The 20,395-nt window shown below is 38.5% G+C and overlaps 1 pseudogene; it reads left to right on the top strand.

The window, feature by feature from the left end:
• Positions 1-8,186: 8,186 nt before the first annotated feature.
• On the top strand, positions 8,187-8,304 carry LOC117709729 (small nucleolar RNA SNORA17; annotated as a pseudogene).
• Positions 8,305-20,395: the final 12,091 nt, after the last annotated feature.

The following is a 20,395-nucleotide window of genomic DNA, read 5'->3' on the forward strand; positions in this document are numbered from 1 at the left end:
TCATCTTCAAAACATGATAATAGTCAAATTAAATAGCTACATGTAAGTAAGGATGAAGCTACAGTTTTTTTCTTACCCAGAACAAAACTCAAGTCCAAAATGGTTATAGAACAAAGACCTGTACCCTAGTTTGATTTTTAAAATTTTATTTATTTTATTTTGTCAACTTGACACAAACTAGAGGCATTTAAGAAGACGAAACTTCAGCTGAGAAAATGCCTAAACTAAATTGGCCTGTGAGAAAGCAAGTAGGGCATTTTCTTGATTAAGAATGGACTCAATGCAGGGAGGGCTCAGTTCCCTGTGGGTGGTTCTACCTATTGACAGACAATTTTAGGGTGCGTAAAAATAGCAGGCAGAAGAAGCCATGAGAATCCTGAAAGAAAGCGACACTCTTTCATGACCTTTGGTTCAGTTTCTGTTTCTAGGTTCCTGCCTTGATTCCCTTAGTGGGTTTCCATCAATGAAGAACGGTGATGGACAGTGTACACAAAACAATCCCTTTCCTCCACAAGTTGCTTTTCTTCCTGATATTTTATCTCAGCAAAGAAACTCTATAACAAACTTGATACCCTGAATCTGATAGAGAGAAAATAAGGAAGATGCTTGAGCTTATAGGCAAGGAAAGGACTTTCTAAACAGTTCTTAACATTTAACAATGACAGATGGGATCACATGAAGCTAAAATGTTTATGTACAGCAAGCAACATTATTATTTGTGTGAAGAGGCAGTCTATAGATTGACAAAATTTATATCAGACAGAGGGTAGGTACCTAGAATACACAAAGAACTGGAAACACTAAAAATTATAAAAAAATAAACATACTAAAAATGGGGCGTGGTTTTCAAAAGATGAACTATAAATGACTGTGAAACATTTAAGTAAATGTTCAATATTCTTAGCCACCAGAGAAATTAAAATTAAAACGATTTTAAGATTTTATCTTATGCTGGGCAGAATGGCTAAGATGAAAAGCAATGGCAACAGATGCTGGTGTGGAAGTGGGGAAAGAGGAACACTTATTCACTGAGGTACAATGGGAACCCAGGACAATCACTGTGAATGTTTCTCAGAAAGCAAGAAGTAGATATACCACACAATACAGATGGGAACGTACTTCCAGGATCCTGTATTTTATTACAGAAATACCTGCTCATCAATATACACTGTTGCCCTATTCACAATAAGCAGGGAAAGGAAACAGCATAGCTGTCCATCAATTGATAAGTGTATAATGAATATAGTATATTTAGGTACCAAAATATTATTCAGCCATTAAAAATATGAAATTGTGAAACTGGCATGTGAATGGATGAAACTGGAAACAGTCATCCAGAGTGAGGTAAGCCTTACTCAGAGAGTCACTATCACATACTTTCTCTTGCACACGCCTTTTAGTTTTGAGTCTTTAGATATGTGTGCTTGATTTGGAATGCCACTAAAGGTTAGGAAATTCGTGCAGGGATGAGTGGGAGATCTTTCAAGGGAGGAGTATAAAATACAGTACATAAATAAGAGAATATGAATAATGGGACAGAAAGGATTATATGGGGTAGAGATGGAAGGTTGGGATAGAGGAGTGAATATAGAAAGTTTAACACACACACACACACACACACACTTCTTTCTTTTTTCTTTTTCTTTCTTTTCCTCTTTTTTTCTTTTTCTTTCTTTTCTTCCTTCCTTTCTCTTTCTTTCTTTCATTCTTTCTTTTTTATTGGATATTTTATTTATTTACATTTCAGATGTCATCCCTTTTCCCCATTTCTCCTTCCTAGAACCCCCTATCCCATCCTCCCTCCTCCTTTTTGCTTTTATACCATTTTAATTACATGCAAGTATTAAGCTCAGTTCTAGGTTGAGGAACTAGCAATATAATAGATGCAAATTGTCAAGGAACAAGCAAGACAATAACCACATATAGTCAAAGAACAAGCAAGGCAATAAACAAAATTCCATGAACACTCCCATGATCACTGTTTCTAAGGGCTTATCAGGACAACCTGACACATACATTTTTTTAACACTTGGATTTACAGAGTAGAGTGTTAAGTGTTGCAGGTTGACTATGCTCTAGGGCAGGAACAATTGGACTTGATGTGCTTTTCTGAAAGAGAGAGTACATGAAATTAGATTTATAGGGTGGTTGAAGTGGATTTTGGAGAAGAGGAGGGGTGAATATGATCAAAAACACATTTTATAAAATTTTAAAAGAATTAATTAAAAGTTTGTAAAAGTGTTAAATTGAAATATACTTCTGAAAATATTGTTCAGAATTTAGTATAGAAACAAATAGGAGCTTTAAAAATATCCAGGTGATAGAAATTAAGCTATAAGTTCTAACAATAGTCTTGGTGGCCTTTTGATATTATCAGATGAAAATGAAAGCAAAAAGAAAATGAGAAAATTTCAATACTAGCTATGAATATGTCAAGCTACCATTTTAAAACGCCTATCAATACACAATTGAAAAAGTAATAATATAGATAAATTATTGCCAAAATTCTTGTCAGTGAATTTGCAAAATACTACCATCATGCTGAGTAGAAAACATCTATAGTCTCTTTACATCTCCAGATATCTCTAAAATATCCAAGATCTCATAACTGTAATTACTATAAAATATAAGTTTGTTAAATGCTTTCTTAGTCAAAGAGGAAAGAAACAGGACACACTCTTAATCAAATCAAAGCAAACATTAACTTCAACACTGAGAAACGCTGGGTTAAGACATGTGTGATTTACTCATTATTCTCTGAGCTCCAAAGGGCTCAGGCTGTCTCAATTGTCTGACTTTGTCATATGTAGCACACATGAGCTTGTCAGATAGGCTCAGTATGGCTCTTCTTCATAACTGCTTTTGTCTTGGTGGTCATACCATGATATTAGCATCTCCAAAATCCTAGGGTCTCCTGTTGAAACTGGTTCCACTTTCACCAATAGCATCTCCTGGTATATTTTTAAGGAATTTGACCCTGACACATGGTACCAAGTCTCAACTTTTTTTCATGACTTCTTCAATCCTGAGGCTTCTGGTTTAACTGGGGTACACATTCACCAGTGGGTTTTTAAAGCTTCTCATAGTGTCATGCCTCCTTCATGACTTCAAAATCAGTACTACCTAGCAGACTAAGATTGAAAATTTTTGCTGTTAGCTCAAGGTACAGATAGCCTTGTTACTCTTGACCCAGAGCTTCTGTATGCTGATTTTGAGGAACATGTTTCAGGAGATTTTGCCCAATAAATTATGAGGCTCCAGCTGACCAGACATCATAGATTCTTAGCACAAAATTACCATATAAACAGCCCTGTAGAGTCTTTGAGGAACTCTTAAACTTTTCTCAAACTTTTATAGAAAGTTCCGAAGGCAAGTCTTCCAATGTCTGCTTTGTTCACAGAATTATGTTCCAAATTTTTACAATAGTTAATTAATACTGATTAGCTAATGGGGTCCAATGTTTCAAAGTCTATCCACAATCTGCCCTCAAACAACATGGTTATACGTATCATGGGAACACCTCATAATGTGATACCAACTTATTTCATAGTTAAAGTTTCAATTGTGATGATAAAAATAACATGGGACTCCCCTCCCAAAAAACATTGAAAAGAAAAAGTTTATTTCACTTGCACTTCAATATAACAGTTGATCATTGAAGCTTTCTTCAGAGAAGGAAGTTCAGGTAGGAACCTGAAGTCAAAATTGAAACCAAAGCCACAAAGGAATATTGCTTATAGGCTTGCTCCGAATCCTTGCTCAGCCTGCTTTCTTATCTACCTGGGACTTAGGGGTAGAATTACTCACCCTGGGCTGGACCCTTCCACATCAATCACTAATTAAGAAAACGTATCACATGTTTGCCTACAGGCCAATTTTGTAGGGGCATGTTTTCAAGTAAGATTTCTTTTTCCAAGATAAACCTAGCTGGTGTCAAGTTGATACAGAAAAACGGCTAGTACACTGTAGCTGTTTTTAGGTTGTAGAAGTACAACCATAAAAGAGAAAAAGACCTTTGTTTTAAAAATATTGTTTTAACCTAAAAATTGTAATGCTGGTTAAATTTCTTCTCTCTCCTTCTGCAGAAGCCATTTAGGAAGGATCACATAGTCATTTTAGCTACTCCTTACAAACACATACATGATGCCTCTCCTTCCTTAGATTGAAATTGTAGACTTCTTTCTTCTGTTTCTTTACTTTGCTATTTGGGACTCAAATAACTGAAGGTACTTTCTCCTGCTGTCTTCACACGAACCTTAGATGCTTGTTTAAAGTAATGAAGGCAGAGAGTGTTCACAGTTAATGAGAGTCATAGATCCCATGGGGACTCATGCCCTGGTGGGATAGGCTCATTTTTATCATAAGCAGAAGACTCTCTAAAAACAGAGAGAAATTTTAAAATAAAAAACATTTCAAGTAAGTAAAATAAGTATTTTTTTGGTTCCATCCTTACTAAACAAATTGCTAATATATTTGTGAATACAAATATTTTCTAGCTTCTCACCTTAAATCTTTTTTATAAAAATAGATGTTTTGCCTAGATGCATTATTCAGTTAGGTCTTATTCAGTTCAGGTCTGTGGAACTGAGAGAATATGGCTACAGCTGACAAGTCAGACTTTATCTCTTGGAGAAACTCATGCCAGGAGCATAGAAATTTCCACACTAAATTTCAATGTTATTTGCTTGAGGCAATTCAATGTTATTATATTAATCAACTCTGATACAGTACTTTGATACCTTAATTAATAAGTCCTAGGAGAAAAAACTTCCTTAGAAAGTTTGACTGTCACAGACATTAGTGGAATTGGTCTCCTTAGTACTGCTGTGTGCAGGTCTGGAAGTAGTCACTGAAGACTGTTCTGAAGCAATCCTCTAATCCTGATGGGTTTGAAAAGAAATAGGTCTCATTACCAGTATTGAATACGCTGACAGGACTGGGACAGATGTCACTGCTATGTAAGGTTTTCACAGTAGTAGATGAAAGCCAAGCAAAATATTACAAAACCCTCTAGTATATTGAGACTTTTTGATATGTAGATCACCTCTCATTGCTAGTGTCCTGACTTCTGTCCATACTCCCTCATAAACACACACACACACACACTCACACACACACACACACACACACACACACACACACACACACGAGTTGGAAGCTATGATATGTATATGAGACAGAACATGTAGTATTCAGCTTTCTGAACTGAGGATACCTGGGTATAATATTTTTCAATTCTATGCATTTTCCCAATATCTTGTTAAAAAAGAGTCATTCTGCAGGGAACAACACATATGGTGTCTTAGTTTCTATTGCCATAAGAAAATACGATGACTAAAAACAATTTCAGGAAAAAAGCTTTATCTTTTTTACTCCCATATCACTGTTCATCATTTAAGGAACTAGGAGTAGAAATTCAAGCATGGCAGGAACCTGGAGGCAGAAGCTGATGTTGATCTATGGAGAAATGTAGCTTACTGGCTTGCTGTAGAACCACTCCTGCTACCTCAGCTAACATTAGATGGGTTTCTTAAGAACAGATATAATAGAATAATAAAATGAGTCTCTCTTTCCCGCTCAGTTTCTCTCTCCTCTCTCTCTCTCTCTCTCTCTCTCTCTCTCTCTCTCTCTCTCTCTCTCTCTCTCTCTCTCTCTCTCTTTCATAGAGTGGGATAGCTAGTAAAATAGCTGTCTCTTAATCTAAATGCCTGAAGAAACTGGCTCTAATACTAGTGAAAGAATGGTTCAACAGCAGGATAGATGAAGTTCCCAGTAAAAGTAAGAGCAAGCAGGCAAAAAGCAAAGAAATAAATCTCTTCTTCCATGTATTTTGATGTAGGTTGCCATCAGAAGGTGTGGCAAAATACTAGTTAGGACCTCATGATCAGTTTCAGAAATGAGGATTATAATTGACAGAAAAATTTCTGTCATACTTTATTAGAAATATGTTTGTTCACATATATAAATACATTAAGCAGATGTTTGTAGTTTCTTTCCTCTAAGTCTTTATCATGTAATATTTAATATCAATTAGAATACTATTAATGTTTATTGTGTTTATGTTATGAGACATACCTATAATAAATTATATAATGCATTTGTGCTTATACATGGGAGAGCTTGATTTTCAGTTGACACAGGATGGTTATATTGGGCATGAGCAGGACTTGGTTATTGATTATATTTGGAAACTCAGCATGACATAGGTGATATTATATGACCTGTTGTCCTGTGGATAATCTTGCTTGTCAATTTAGCAACATTTCTAATTAACTAAAACCAAAAAGATGGACACACTTATGAGGGATTTTTCTTGATTGGATAATTTGTAGTGAGAAGATCCATTCTAAAGCTGGTCCATACCTTCTGATGACAGCTCACCTAAGCAGACATGGAAAAGGGGAATTTTTGGTTTTTGCTTACTTGCCCTTACTATCACTGGCGTGTTCATCTATCCTACTGCTGAGGCACTCTTTTACTGGAATTAAAGCCTACTTCTTCAGGACTTCAACGTATGGTTAAGAATAGCTGAGAAATCCAGCCTCATGGACTGAACAACTATCAGATTCTTGGCCTTTCCATCTGTAGCCAGTTATTGTTGAATAGCCAGGCCACACCACAGCATGTAAGCTACTCTAATAAATCATATATATACATATATATGTATATATATGAATATATATATGTATATATATGAATATATATGTATATATTCATCCTATCTGTTCTGTTTCTCTAGAGAGCCATGAGTAACACACCTGGTCTCAGTTTATTTTACAGAGCAAGGTGATAAAGACAGCATTGTACTGGTACTAAAAACAATAAACCAATGGAATAGGACAGAGGGACATAAATAAACACACACAGCTGTAAATCTCTCAATTTTCAGCAAAGGTATTAAAAATACAGGAAGCTAGGCGGGACCTACAGTGTCATGGTGAAAGCTAGTGGCTGACCAACTCAGCTACCATCTGGGCACAGATCTAGCTACTTTGAGCAGGTCCACCCATTGTTTACCCCATCTATACACTCTGAAGCATATGAAGGAACCAGTTCTGCAAAGCTAGAGATGCAGTATAACCATGAGTTTGGCAACAGCAGAATATCTGAAACAAGGCTCAGCAATGGTCCAGTATTTATTGTGCTTCAGAAACCATAAACCTTGAACCAGACCAATGACTTTTTGGAATGAATATTTCTATTCAAAGCTATCTGGGCAAAATAATAATGATGATAATGATGATGATAATGATCACCCTCATCATCTATGTGATACACTGCAGTTTTCAATGCCACTATGATGAACAAACTTCAATGGAGAGGTGAGAAAGATAATGAAATGAAGCAGTCATAAATGGTGGAAAGAGGTGGAACTGGGGATGTGACAACAGTTGTAGGTGTGAAAGAAGCCTGTGGTGGGCAGGGGAACATGTGTCCCTGTAACATGTTGCCCAGCTGCAGAGTCTTCCTGGTTCTGAGCAATGACATGATGTCTAAGACAAAGAATGGACTATTTTATGGAAAGACCTCATTGAAAGACCTCTGTGGTCTGTTCAGCCTCTGGAGGCCACTTTTGTATTCGTAATCTGCTGTCCCAGGCCATGTTGATACTCAAGGTTCAAGCGGATGTCTAGTTCTACAGTAACTATGAGTTGTGATGATGTTCCTGGCCGGGGGCAACACTGTAGGCTATACATATGTCCTTGGTCTGGGCCACCATCTGAAGCCATGGTGATGTGCTGGTCTGTCTTATAACTGAGGGCCGAATCTGGGTTCATGGTACTATTGCACTTGGGTGTGTATGGGCCCATGGTCTCTTCTACCCCTGGAGACCACGCTGAGGTCCATGAACATATATATGCACATGCTGATGCAGGAGACCATGTGGATGCCTGTGGTCTATGCTGTCCCCAGAAACCATGTTTATATGGTTTATATATGTTTAACCATAATTATGATATCATTATTTATGTTCCTGATACTGACTGTAAAGGTCAAGGAAGCTACTTTGGCCATGATATTGATGAGTGTAGACTCACAGTTGGGAAAGAGGGTCATAGATGGCTCATATGACAATTGCTACCTCTACCCCCACTCCCAGCCAAAGAAAAAGCCTAGACCGAAAGTCAAGGAGAACTCTTAAAAATTGTGATAAGGATGCCCCCACCCCACCAAAAGGGGGCAGTTGTGTCACATGTGGCTGCTGTTTGACTTGAGTGTCAATAGGTGGCAGAGAAGAGAGAGACTACATCTACACTCAGTGTTCCGACCTGTGAACATCTGAATGATAAGTAGTTTAACATGCCACAAACCAAAAAACAAGCCTGAGTTGACCACCAGTCTGGTGCCAGGCAGGTCTGGCCAGGCTCCCAGGGTGAGGATCAAGCTGGAGAATGGAACAACCCAGCCTAGGACCATGGGCCCAGGTGAGAAGCAAGCCCAAGGCCAGTGCTGTGGGGCCTGGACGAAGAGCTCACCTGAGATGACTATCAGTCTGGTGCTGCACAGGCCTACTGGGGAGCAGATCATGCTCCAGATAACACTTGTCTTGTATTATAATACACAAATGGGGCATAACACTCTTGAAAACGCTTCTGAGATAACATCAGACACTCAGAGAAGCAAGTAAGTGGTGGAGAAATGTAAGAGAAAAAGAAACAGGACATGAACAACTAAGAGAGGCAGAACTAGAAATCCAAAGGTATTGAGGAACAGCCTGATGTGAGTAGCCTGTGACACCACCTGGGACCTTGGCAGGGTCCTGGCCTGTGCCACTAGGGGCCACATTTGGTCTGTGGTCCTGCAGCAGCAGAAGTCTGTTACCACCAAAGGCCAGATGGATGTCCCTGGCTGCTACCTGGGCACATGTTGATGTCTAAAGGCTATGCAGAACTAGCCCCTACCCCTTCACTGACCCATGGAAGAGCTGGCCCTGGGAGCATGAGAACAAGAGAGCTGCTCCTAGCCAGCTTCAGTACTCAGGAGAGCCACACATTTCTGGAGTTGTGGGGAGCCAGCCCCGAAGGCAGGAGAGCTGGTCCTGCCACTTGTCTTCCTTCCAGTTACATGAATGAGTTTGTGATACCCTGCTCATCCCTTGCCATCTGTAGCAGGTGGGAAACCCTGGCTCTGGGTCACAAGAGCAGGAGAGCTGTCTCTGCCGGTCACCTGCTGCAGCACTTGAAGTAGAGTAGGCCCTAGACCTCACCTCACCATAGAGCTTACCCTGATAGCAACCTGGGCCTGTGTGTATGAACATGGGAGAGCTGGCCCTGTCTCTTGTCTGTTGTGTGGCAGCAAGGGCAAGGGGGGTTGTCCTCCTTCCATCCCCCATCCATCACCACCTATGGCAGGTGAGGGAGATGGCTCTTGGATCATGAGATTGGGGATCTGGCCATGTCTCAGTCACCAGTTGGAACACTCAGGAAAGTATGCCCCTCACCTCACCTGGGTCATAGGGTAGAGCTGATCCTGGTTGCAGGAGAGACTACTCCAAGGTATGAGAGTGGGAGAATCATTGGGCTGACCAGTTCAGATACCTCTCAGGCCCAGATCCAGAGGTTTAAACTGGTGTATCCTGACATCTACCACATTAGTGTACTCCTGGAGTGCATGAAGGGGCTGGTATTACAGATCCAAAACTTTAGGATCTCTATGACACAGAACAATAAGAGGATACCTGATAGGAGTCCTAATGAGGTTCCAGTATTGACAGAAGAGCAAAAGCCAGAGGCCTTTGTACCAGACCAATGAGTCATTGCAATGAACATTTGTAAGCAAAGACATGTAGACAAAAATGTATACACTGTGGGATACACTTGAATACACTACAGATTTTATAATGAGATTATTTTTTCTCTGCTGGCCAGGAAAGTTATAAGGGTAGGTATTAGGGTAGGGGGAGATGAGTGGTGTTGGGGTGCATGATGTTAAATTCACAAAGAACCAATAAAAAGTTAAAAAATGTGATAAGGATGCTGAAGTGTTGCTCTCCTCAATTGCTGGCTTCTGGTGGGGGTGCAGTCGGGGAAAGACTAAGTTTTCATTAATGGGGTGTCCACTGAGAGTTTGACCATGCTTCAGTGAGTATATAGGTAACAGAAATTGAACTTTTTTTCTTTTTTGGAGGGTGGATGGTGGTCACAAAAGTGGTGTGGGGCTGAGCTGGGAGGATTGGGGAGAGAGTGTTCTTGGGATTCATGATGTAAAGTTCAGAAATAATCAATAAAAATAACATAAAAATACATTTAAAAAACTCTTCAGTAAATGTTACTGAGAAAGATCAACATTCAAATGCAGAAAGATGAAACTAAATGCATCTTTTCTATCTTGCACATATGTTCACAATGGACTTAAATCCTTAACTCAATAGCTTGAGGGAACACAGAAAAAACACTTCAAAATATTAGCATAGACGAGGACTGTCTGAAAACTATGCTAATACCATTGGAAATAAAAAAAAATTGACAAATGAGACTATGTGAACATTGAAAAGTTTTGCAACACAGAGGAAACAATAACTAAGATGAAGAGATGACCCACAGAATAGAGATAAATCTTTGCTATTTATCCATCTGATAGGAGAATATTTTATAAGACATACAAAGAACTTCAAGAATTGAAAAGAAAATCATGTAATTAGTAAATGGACTAATGAACTAAGATACTTTTTCAAAGAAGAAATGTAAACAACTAATAAATACTTGAAAAATCTTCAACAGCCTTACCCATAAGAAAAATACAAATTAAAGTTGCTTTCAGATTCCATTTTACCCCAGTTAAATATTTGTCATCAAAAGAATGGCAACTGCTGGCAAGAATATAGAGAAAGAGGAGCCCTTATACACTATTTGTATGGATGTATATTGGTAAGCCATTATGGAAACTGGTATGGAGATATAAAAACATTCTATATGATCCAGCCTTATCACTCCTGGGTACACTATGTACACTGGGTACATAGTGTCCTAGTGTATATATTATAGATTTATTTGTACATTCTTATTTATTATTCACAATAGAAAAGAAGTGGATCAAGCCTAGATGTCCATCATCAGATAAAATGTGCTACATAGACACAAAAGAATTTTATTCATTCACCAAAAAATTGAAATCATGACACTTGCACAAAAATGCACAGAAGTAGAGATCACTATATTTAAATGAAATGTATCAGACTCAGAAAGAAAAAATATTAAATGTTTTCTCTCAAATCCAACATCTAGATTTGAGTGTGTATGTTCATATGTGTATATGCATATAATGAAATTAGAAAGGGTACCATGAGAGGAGATGAAAAGGTCATAAGGTGGGGGTGGTAGTATCACATTACATGTGACATTAAAGCATTAAGGGGGAGGAAAATCACCAAAAGGTGGGGAAAAGAAAAGTAAGGATGGTGATAAATGTCAAATTAATATAATGCAATCTGTTACTTATATGCTGATTTAAAAAGAGAAAAATCGTAAAATATTAAAAATCCTTTCATTGTATTTGACATCAGTAAGAGGCAAAAAAATCCATTGATTTATTTTTGTTATTTTCATTTTAAAGGCAAAACTAATACCTTTTCTAAAGAGAACAGGACATTCCATTCTGAACTTCAGCTGAGTTACTTTGGCACTTTGTGAACCTAGAATAGTTATAAATAATGCCCTGGATATCCCCTTTGTCTCTTTAGTGGGTAATGAAAGCTGCCTGAGAGTGTTGCATAAAGATGAAATGAGACATAACAAAAAAAGTTCTTTCCTCATAAATGCTAGTAGGTTTTCACCTGCCCTACTTCCCCAAGTTGCTTAAGTGAACCAGAGATACCAGCTAAAAACAAAAGTGAAGAATCTGCGTGTCACTATCACATCCTGTCTACCCCACTGCTATGATTTGAATGTGTTCTCTTTTCTCTAAAACACAGACTGAAATTTATTCCTCATTAAACAATATTAGGAAGTGAGGTCAAGTGGGACTGTTACAGAGAGATCAGTGATCTGGTTTCCCTTTTTATTCTTTTTTTTCTTGAATATTTATTTACATTTCAGATGCCATTCCCTTTCCCTATTTCTCCTCCCTAGAACCCCCCTACCCCACACATCCTCCTTTTTGTTTTTATACTATTTTAATTACATGCAAGTATTAAGGTCAGTTCTAAGTTGAGGAACTAGCAATACAATAGATGCAAATAAGGAACAAGCAAGACAACAAACACAAACAATCAAAAAACAAGCAAGGCAACAAACAAAATTCCATGATTACTCCCAAGATCATCATTTCTAAGAGCTTATCATGATGACCAAAATATCTGAGACTACTTCTCTGTCCTAGCCCAAAGTCATTTTCATGTCTGAAGCCTAAGATTTAGATTTCTGCATCAAATTATTTCTTTGTTCTAGCCTAAGATTTAGATTCCTGCCTGAAATAACTTCTTTGTTCTAGCCTAAGATTAAATTCCTGCATGAAATTACTTCTTTGTTCTAGCCTAATGTCAGATACCTGTCTGAAGCAAACTTCCTTGTCCATGGCCAATGTCATATTCCTGTCAAGCAGCCCCAAAGACTCTCTGCCTCTCTTTTTTTGTTATTATCATGACTAAGCCTCTCTTAGGTCATTCTGACAAGAATGCCTTCCTTACCTATCATGGAATATGCATTACCAAAAGCAATACACTTCTGTCTTAGGTTGGTAAGTCTCTGTGCAGAATCTTACCCATCCTTGGCTTGCCGGCCTGTTAATTTAATAACTCTATCTGGGGGTTCATTTTCAGTTTCAATCCATGTACCTGGCTGCCAACATGTTAATGTTGTTGAAATCCGGCATACCAGTTATGGACGTCTATCAAACAGCTTTTGTTTTATTGCCCTGAGTATCACAGAACCTTGGTATTCTGAAAAAAACTTGCAAGTACTAGAAGAAGTGAGCCAGGCTTTAAGCAGAAGCAAGAGGGTAGTGGGCTTGATTATTGCTGGTGTAACAGCTTTAATTACATTAATTGCTAGCACCACTATTTCTGCAATTGCTTTGACACAAAAAGTTAAGACAGCTACTTTTGTTAATCATTTAGCAAAAAATGTTACTAATGTGTTAAATATATAAGAGAATTTAGATAGGCATTTGGAACAATGGATTGATGCTCTTTATCCTATTTAAATTATTGGAAGGATAGTTAGAGTTTAAGAGTAAGGAGCCATCTTGAATGTCATGCCAAATACCATTGGATTTGTGTTAGTTCTAAAATTTACAGTGTATAATTAGAAAAAAGTTTAAAGACACTTGCAGTGTATTTGGCATATTTCTAACATCTCTCTGGATTTTTTAACTTTGCATAGTAAGCTTATGAATTTAAAGAAAGCTGCTCTACTGAGCATTGATGTGGCAGATATTGCTGATAAAACTACACATGGCCTGAGGTCAGTATTTCTATTTTGGTCAAGCTTCAAGAATGGCATATATAGGTTGATCATGCTAGCCCTTTTTTGTCCTGGGGATACTTTTACTTCTGCCCATCATGTTAAGTGATCTGGTTTCATGAATGGATTCATTCATGTACATACTGGGTTATGGGACAATGGAATGCCTATAGAATGGGTCTTTGATAAAAGCCAGCTTGGTCATGAGTTAGGTAACATATCACTATGTGATGTCCTGTACCACCTCAGGACTATGTACTAAAAAATTATGTACCAGTGGTAATCTTTTGGCCTTGAACTGTGATCCAAATTAAAACTTTTCTTAATAATGTGTCTATTCTTTGGCAGTATTTTGTTAGCAACAGAAACTAGACTAAGATACTCAAGTTAGCATCCTTCCTGGAATCACTGAGTGAATACTTTTTCTCACTTTTGCCAGGTTCAGAGGATGCCGCACTTAATTGTCTCTTCTTTTACATGATCTTACATTTTAAGAACATCCCATTAGCCTGGGGTCTTATTTTAACCAATTATGTCTATAAGGACCCTTTCTCTATTGAAGATCACTCACTAGGGGATTGAGACTCAGTGTGTCTTCACTATTTTTTCTATTATTCTTTCTATTTATTTTAGGATGTTAGAGTGATAAAACAGCTAAACTCTTCACAAACGTGCAATTAAGCTTCCAAAAGGAGAATGAGCAACTAAAAGAGAAAAGATTTTATTTTTTGTTACAAGTTATTCTTTTTATTTTTTAATTCTTTCCCAGTCTATGCTCTTTAAAAGGACATGAGATAGCTCAGCCAGTAAAAAGCCTAGCCTTCAATGCCTAGCACCTCATTTTAATCCTCCGAACTTGTTAACTCAGAATTAAATTAAGAGAACCAGTTTCTGCAAGTTGTCCTCTGATTCTTGCATAAGTGTCTTGGCACATTTCTGCACTCACATGGACACATGACATGCACACACACATGCATGTGTGTGCACACACACAAATACAAATAAATATATTTTAAAATTTAAGATATGAAACTCATCTTTTATCACTGGTAGATTTTGTTTTTCCTTCTTTTGGATGAACTATGAACATATATTCACGATTTTTATATGGTAGATGTTTGTCTTTTCTATTATATTCTGTGTCTTATCTGTTGGCTGGTTTATTTGTATGTGTATGGAGTAACTGATATTTTAAACTTAATTTTTTATATAATCTTACGTATTATCACTCTTTTGTTTTAGGTTGTAGGGATTTGTTTCCATGTTTTGGTACGGTGAGGTCATCCACAAGTTGCCATGTGCTTTCAGCATGTACACATCAGTGTGGTTTGATATACCATAAGTTTGAGGTCAGTCTGGGCTATATAAGATACCATTTCAAATTGGTCAATAGTCATCTCATGTTAGCTCCACGTGAATTAATGAGTTTGCAATGGATTTCTGTCACTTACCTCAGTCTTTAAGAAAATTGTTATGCTCACTCCATAGTCTATTCTTAGTTTCTTGCCCATTTTACAACCTTCTCCCGTCTTGCCACAATGTGGGGGCTGTTACTATTACAACCTCACACTAGTGTTCAATATCAGACTGCAACATCTTGACTGGGCTATCAGTTTCCAATGCATCTACCCTGTCTGTCCCACACTAGATCCCTCCCTAAAGGCACTCCATCCATTTGGACTCTCATAGGGCTATGCTTAAAAATCATTAAGCTCATATCAATCATCAAAGTGACATTTGCTTCTGTGATATGGCAGAGACTGTCAAAGAGAAGGTTGGGGGGAGACTAAACACAATAGTAAATTTTCTGTCTAGAGAATATGTTAATTATGCTAAAATATTTTATTAAAATATGCTGAAGTTTAAAAGAGTCAGTATTACAGAATTATACTTATAATACCTAATAATAGAAAATGACATAAGTGGATTATTTCATAAAGTTTTGATAAATTGGCAAGACAAGTTTGTGACATACTTTGTTGTCTTGCTGAAGTTTCCATACTTACTTCCTGAGTCAAATGTTAAGTACAGAAGCAGACTTAGTAAGAAATAAGCCTAGTCAGTCTTGCTTACCCAAAGCTACAGTATCTTCACTACATGGGGAAATAATGGGATTCCTGCAGGAGTTCTGGTGAGGATAACTATTGATGGTGTCACAGAAATGAGAGATCTCTAACCAGACCAACGACTTATTGCAATGAACATTTGCAAGTAAAGTTGTGTAGACAGAGGGATATACTGTTTGACCCATGGTGTCATAGTAAGCTTCCACAATGAGATTTTTCTGTGTTGTTTGTTTGTGTCTTTTTTATTTGGGGAGGAGGTTGCAAGGATGAAGGGCTGATATGACCGGATGGGAAGATCAGTGGGACATGATGTGAAACTCGCAAAGAATCAATGAAAAGTTTTTTTAAAAAGAAATAGACCCAGGAAATCACTCCCGGCCTGGAACACTGGTTCCTTCCGGTCTGGGCCAGAGCACTGAGCAGATCTTGGGTGGCAGCTCTGCCCCCAACATCCAAGAACCCAGAGGAAGTGGGGATCCCAGGCGCTCGAACTCAGGCAGTATCTTAGGTAAGCAGACAGCAGGACCCGCCCTAAACAGGGAGTAACTGGGAACCAAAAGGACCCAGGAAGTCACTCCAGGCCCAGAACACTGGTTCCTTCTGGTCTGGGCCAGAGCACTGAGCAGATCTTTGGTGGCAGCTCTGTCCCCAACCTCCAAGAACCCAGAGGAAGCAGGGATCCCAGGCGCTCTAACTTGGACAGTGTCTTAGAAACTAGTTTCTAATACAGTGTCTTAGAAACTAGCCTAGATCAGACCTCTGCCAGGTCTGCTGTTGTGTGGACCCCAGATTCCACCTGAGACATACTGAAAGGTCCACTCAATCCAGAGCCACAGAAGAACAAATGAACTCAGAGCTTCAGACAACATATCCTGAGATATTCTAGAGGAGACACTGCACCCAGAACAGCAGACACCTAGCTGGACTACTACCTTGGAGGCACCATATCCTGAGGCATCCTAGAGGTACCACTGTAATCAGTGCAGCTGGAAAAGATCACAGAGACATCTGGACCCCTAGGAGATCAGACACAAGCTAGATAACTGGAAAGACAGGCTTCAGTCAGAGACAGCAAGTACAGGCATCACTAGAGTTAACCAGATGGCAAAAGGCACGAGCAAGAACGTAAGCAACAGAAACCAAAGTTACATGGCATCATCAGAACCCAGCTCCCCCATCAGAGCAAGCCCTGAACACCCCATCACACCAGAAAAGCAGGAATCAGAATTAAAATCACTTCTCATGATGATGATAGAGGGCTTTCAGAAAGACATAAATAACACTCTCAAAGAACTTAAGGAGAGCACTGGTAGACAGATAGAAACCCTTAAAGAGGAAACACAAAAATCCCTTAAGGAATTGCAAGAAAATGCAACCAAAGGGAAAAGGAATTAAACAGAACCATGCAGGATCTAAAAATGGAAGTAGAAACAATAAAGAAATCACAAAGGGACAATACCCTGGAGATAGAAAACCTAAAAAAAAAAAAAAAGATCAGGGGTCATAGACACAAGTATCACCAACAGAATACAAGAGATGGAAGAGAGTATCTCATGTGCAGAAGATACCATGGAAAACATTGACACAAGTGTCAAAGAAAATGCAAAATACAAAAAGCTACTAACCCAAAATATACAAGAAATCCAAGACACAATGAGAAGGCCAAACCTAAGGATAATAGGTATAGATGAGGGGAAAGACTCCCAACTAAACGGACCAGTAAATATCCTCAACAAAATTATAGAGGAAAACTTCCCTAACCTAAAGAAAGAGATGTCTATAAATATACAAGAAGCTTACAGAACTCTAAATAGTTTAGACCAGAAAAGAAATACTTCCCGCCATATAATAGTCAAAACATCAAATGTACAAAACAAAGAAAAAATACTAAAAGCAGTAAGGGAAAAAGGCAAAGTAACATATAAAGGCAAACCTATAAGAATTACACCAGACTTCTCACCAGAGACCATAAAAGCCAGAAGATCCTGGACTGATATCGTACAGACCCTAAGAGAACACAAATGCCAGCCCAGACTACTATACCCAGCAAAACTGTCAATCATTATTGATGGAGAAACCAAAATATTCCATGGCAAATCCAAATTTACACAGTATCTCAACACAAATCCAGCACTTCAAAGAATAATTGGTGGAAAACTCCAACACAAGGAGGGAAACTACAACCTAGAAAAAGCAAGAAAGTAATCTTCCAAAAACCCCAAAAGAAGATAGTTACACAAACATATCTCTACAGATGTTAGCCAAAAAGCTTGGATTAGCGAAGACTCAACCCACAGACCACATGAAGCTCATGAAGAAGGACGACCAAGAGGGGATGCCTCAGTTCTACTTAGAACGAGAAACAAAAATGCTCAAGGGAGCAAATAGGGAAAGAAAACATGGAACAGAAACTGAAGGAGGGGCCATCAGGAGACCATTCCACCTGGGTATTCACCCCATGTACAGCCACCTAATCTAAACACTGTTGTGGATGGCTGGAAGTGCATAATGTGAGGAACATGATATAGCTGTCTCCTTAGAGGTCAGCCAAAGACTAACACACTCAGAGGACAATGTTCACAATTAACCACTGATATGATCAGGGGTTTCCCAATGGAGAACTTAGTGAGAGGACTGAAGGAGCAGAAAGGGTTATTGACCCCAGGTGGAAAGCAACAATACCAAACAACCAGAGCCCCCCAGGGTCTAAATCACCAGCCTGGGAGCACATAGGGAGGGACCCATGACTCCAGCGGTATATGTAGGGGAGGATGGCCTTGTCGGGCATAGGTGGGAGAGGAGATTCTTGGTCCCATGAAAAACAAACACAGAGTGTGTGGGAGGGGGGACTTGAGGGTGGGGAGAGGGTAGTAGGGGCAGGGGGTAGGTGAGGGCATAGCCTCATAGAAGCATGAGGTGTGGGGATGGAATAGGAGGTTTCTGGGTGGTGGGAGGAAGTAGGCTAAGGGGATAAAATCTGAAACGTAAATACTACAACCAATTTTAACAAGCGGGGGGAAAAAAGTCTTCAGAACCAACATCTTAAAAAAAAAATGTCAGCCCCCTGGGGGTGGGAAATTTTTTTTTGTTGATACTAAAACTTGTTCTGAGAATTGTATATTGCAGAATACACAGCCTTGGTGTATCTACTCATCAAGCATACTGAGCAGACCTGCCCAAACCTCTGATGTCCTGGAATTCCATCTGGATTCAGTGAAGACACAGCATCAGAGGCTTATCAACTTACTCTTCCCCCCACCCCTCTTCTAAAATATCAACGCCCTTAATCAGCTTGAAGAAGTTAAAGAAGAGCCAGCACCCCTATTCCCTGAGCTTGGGAACTAATGTGGTTAATAACGGTCTGTCTTTCTAGGGAGAAGTAGTGGTTTTGTTGGAACAGGGGGGATTAGCTAGGAGTTTCTTGGTCCCATAAAAAAAAATGAACACACAATGGAGGTGGGGATGTGAGGGCGGGGAGGGATAGTGACGGGGGGGGGGGGGGGTAGATGCAGTCACTGCCTCATAGAAGCCAGCCTGGTCTACAAAGTGAGTTCCAGGACAGCCAGGACTACACAGAGAAACCCTGTCTCGAAAAACAAAAAAACAAACAAAAAAAAAAAAAAACAAAAAAAAACCAAACAAACAAACAAAAAAAACCAACAACAACAAAAAAAACAAAACAAAACAAAAAAACCCAGAACTGTTTAAAAAAGTTGCTGATGAGATTTTTAAACAGGATCATTAGGGAAAAACAGGTTGTTTATATACTATTTCTCTCTGAAGACTCCAGAATTCTATATGCATAGCAAATCTGGAGTTCTATGAGATTAAGTCTTTCTCAATCATGCAAAGAAAAATTTTCTTAGATGAATTCACTATAGTTCAAATATAGTTTGCATTAAAAGATAATGTATTTCTCCCCTAGAATATGAATGAATATAAGAAGAAAGAACAAATTATGAACTTGTGTTTTTCTTATTGACCTAAAGAATCTTTAAGGTAATTTATATTAACATTTGATCTGAAAATGTTTAAACATTTAAAGACTAAATGATCTTGATTAAAAATAATTTCATTTTGTTATTGAAGTCATTTAAAGTCACTTAAGTAGAATTTTACTCTATTTTTCAACCCATGAAGAATCAATTGTAGGAAGAATTCTCATCCCATTATAAACATTTAGAAATATACACAAAATATTTGAAACAAATATTTTTAGACACAGACAACAGGCAGCTAAGGAAATTAACCCTTGAGGGAAAAGACACTCAAGGATTATACCCAACTTCTTGCCTGCAGACATTCTTCAGGTCCCAGTTCATGGTAGGACACTCTAATTCTTTCAGAATTAAGTGTAATTGTATTATTTGAGGATTTTCTATACCTCCCATATTCCTGAATAATGACATGGAGACCTAATATATTTATTAATAAGCTACAAACACTATAGTTGGATAAATACTTTCCTAACCAACTATGCTGGTTATGTCCCAACCATGAACCCCATCATTTGCAGTCTTAGTCTTACTCTGGCTGTTCTTGTTCCAACCGTATCCTCATGGTGACTTCTTCCTGGGGTCTCTTGTCATGACTTTCTCAACCTAGGACCCACTCCACACTGGTTTTGGAAGTCCTGTCTTAACTCTCCTGCCCAGCTATACGATCAACACTTTATTAACCAATCTGAGGTGATAGAAAACAATTTTTACACAACATTGAGACAGGAGATGCTTCAATCATAACAGTACCAGGTTTGGACTACAAGCATATCTCTGGGGTACAGAAATTAGTATCTGAATACACAGTGCACAAACCCATTCTCCAACAATTAAGGAGACAAAAATCTAAGGACAAACATTAAGGACGTCCATGTTGCTAAATTTGCAGAGCAAAGTACAGTAGACAAAGGAACTACTACACAGAGAGAGC

This window comes from Arvicanthis niloticus, chromosome 5, assembly GCF_011762505.2.
Source record: "Arvicanthis niloticus isolate mArvNil1 chromosome 5, mArvNil1.pat.X, whole genome shotgun sequence".
Taxonomy (NCBI): Eukaryota; Metazoa; Chordata; class Mammalia; order Rodentia; family Muridae; genus Arvicanthis; species Arvicanthis niloticus.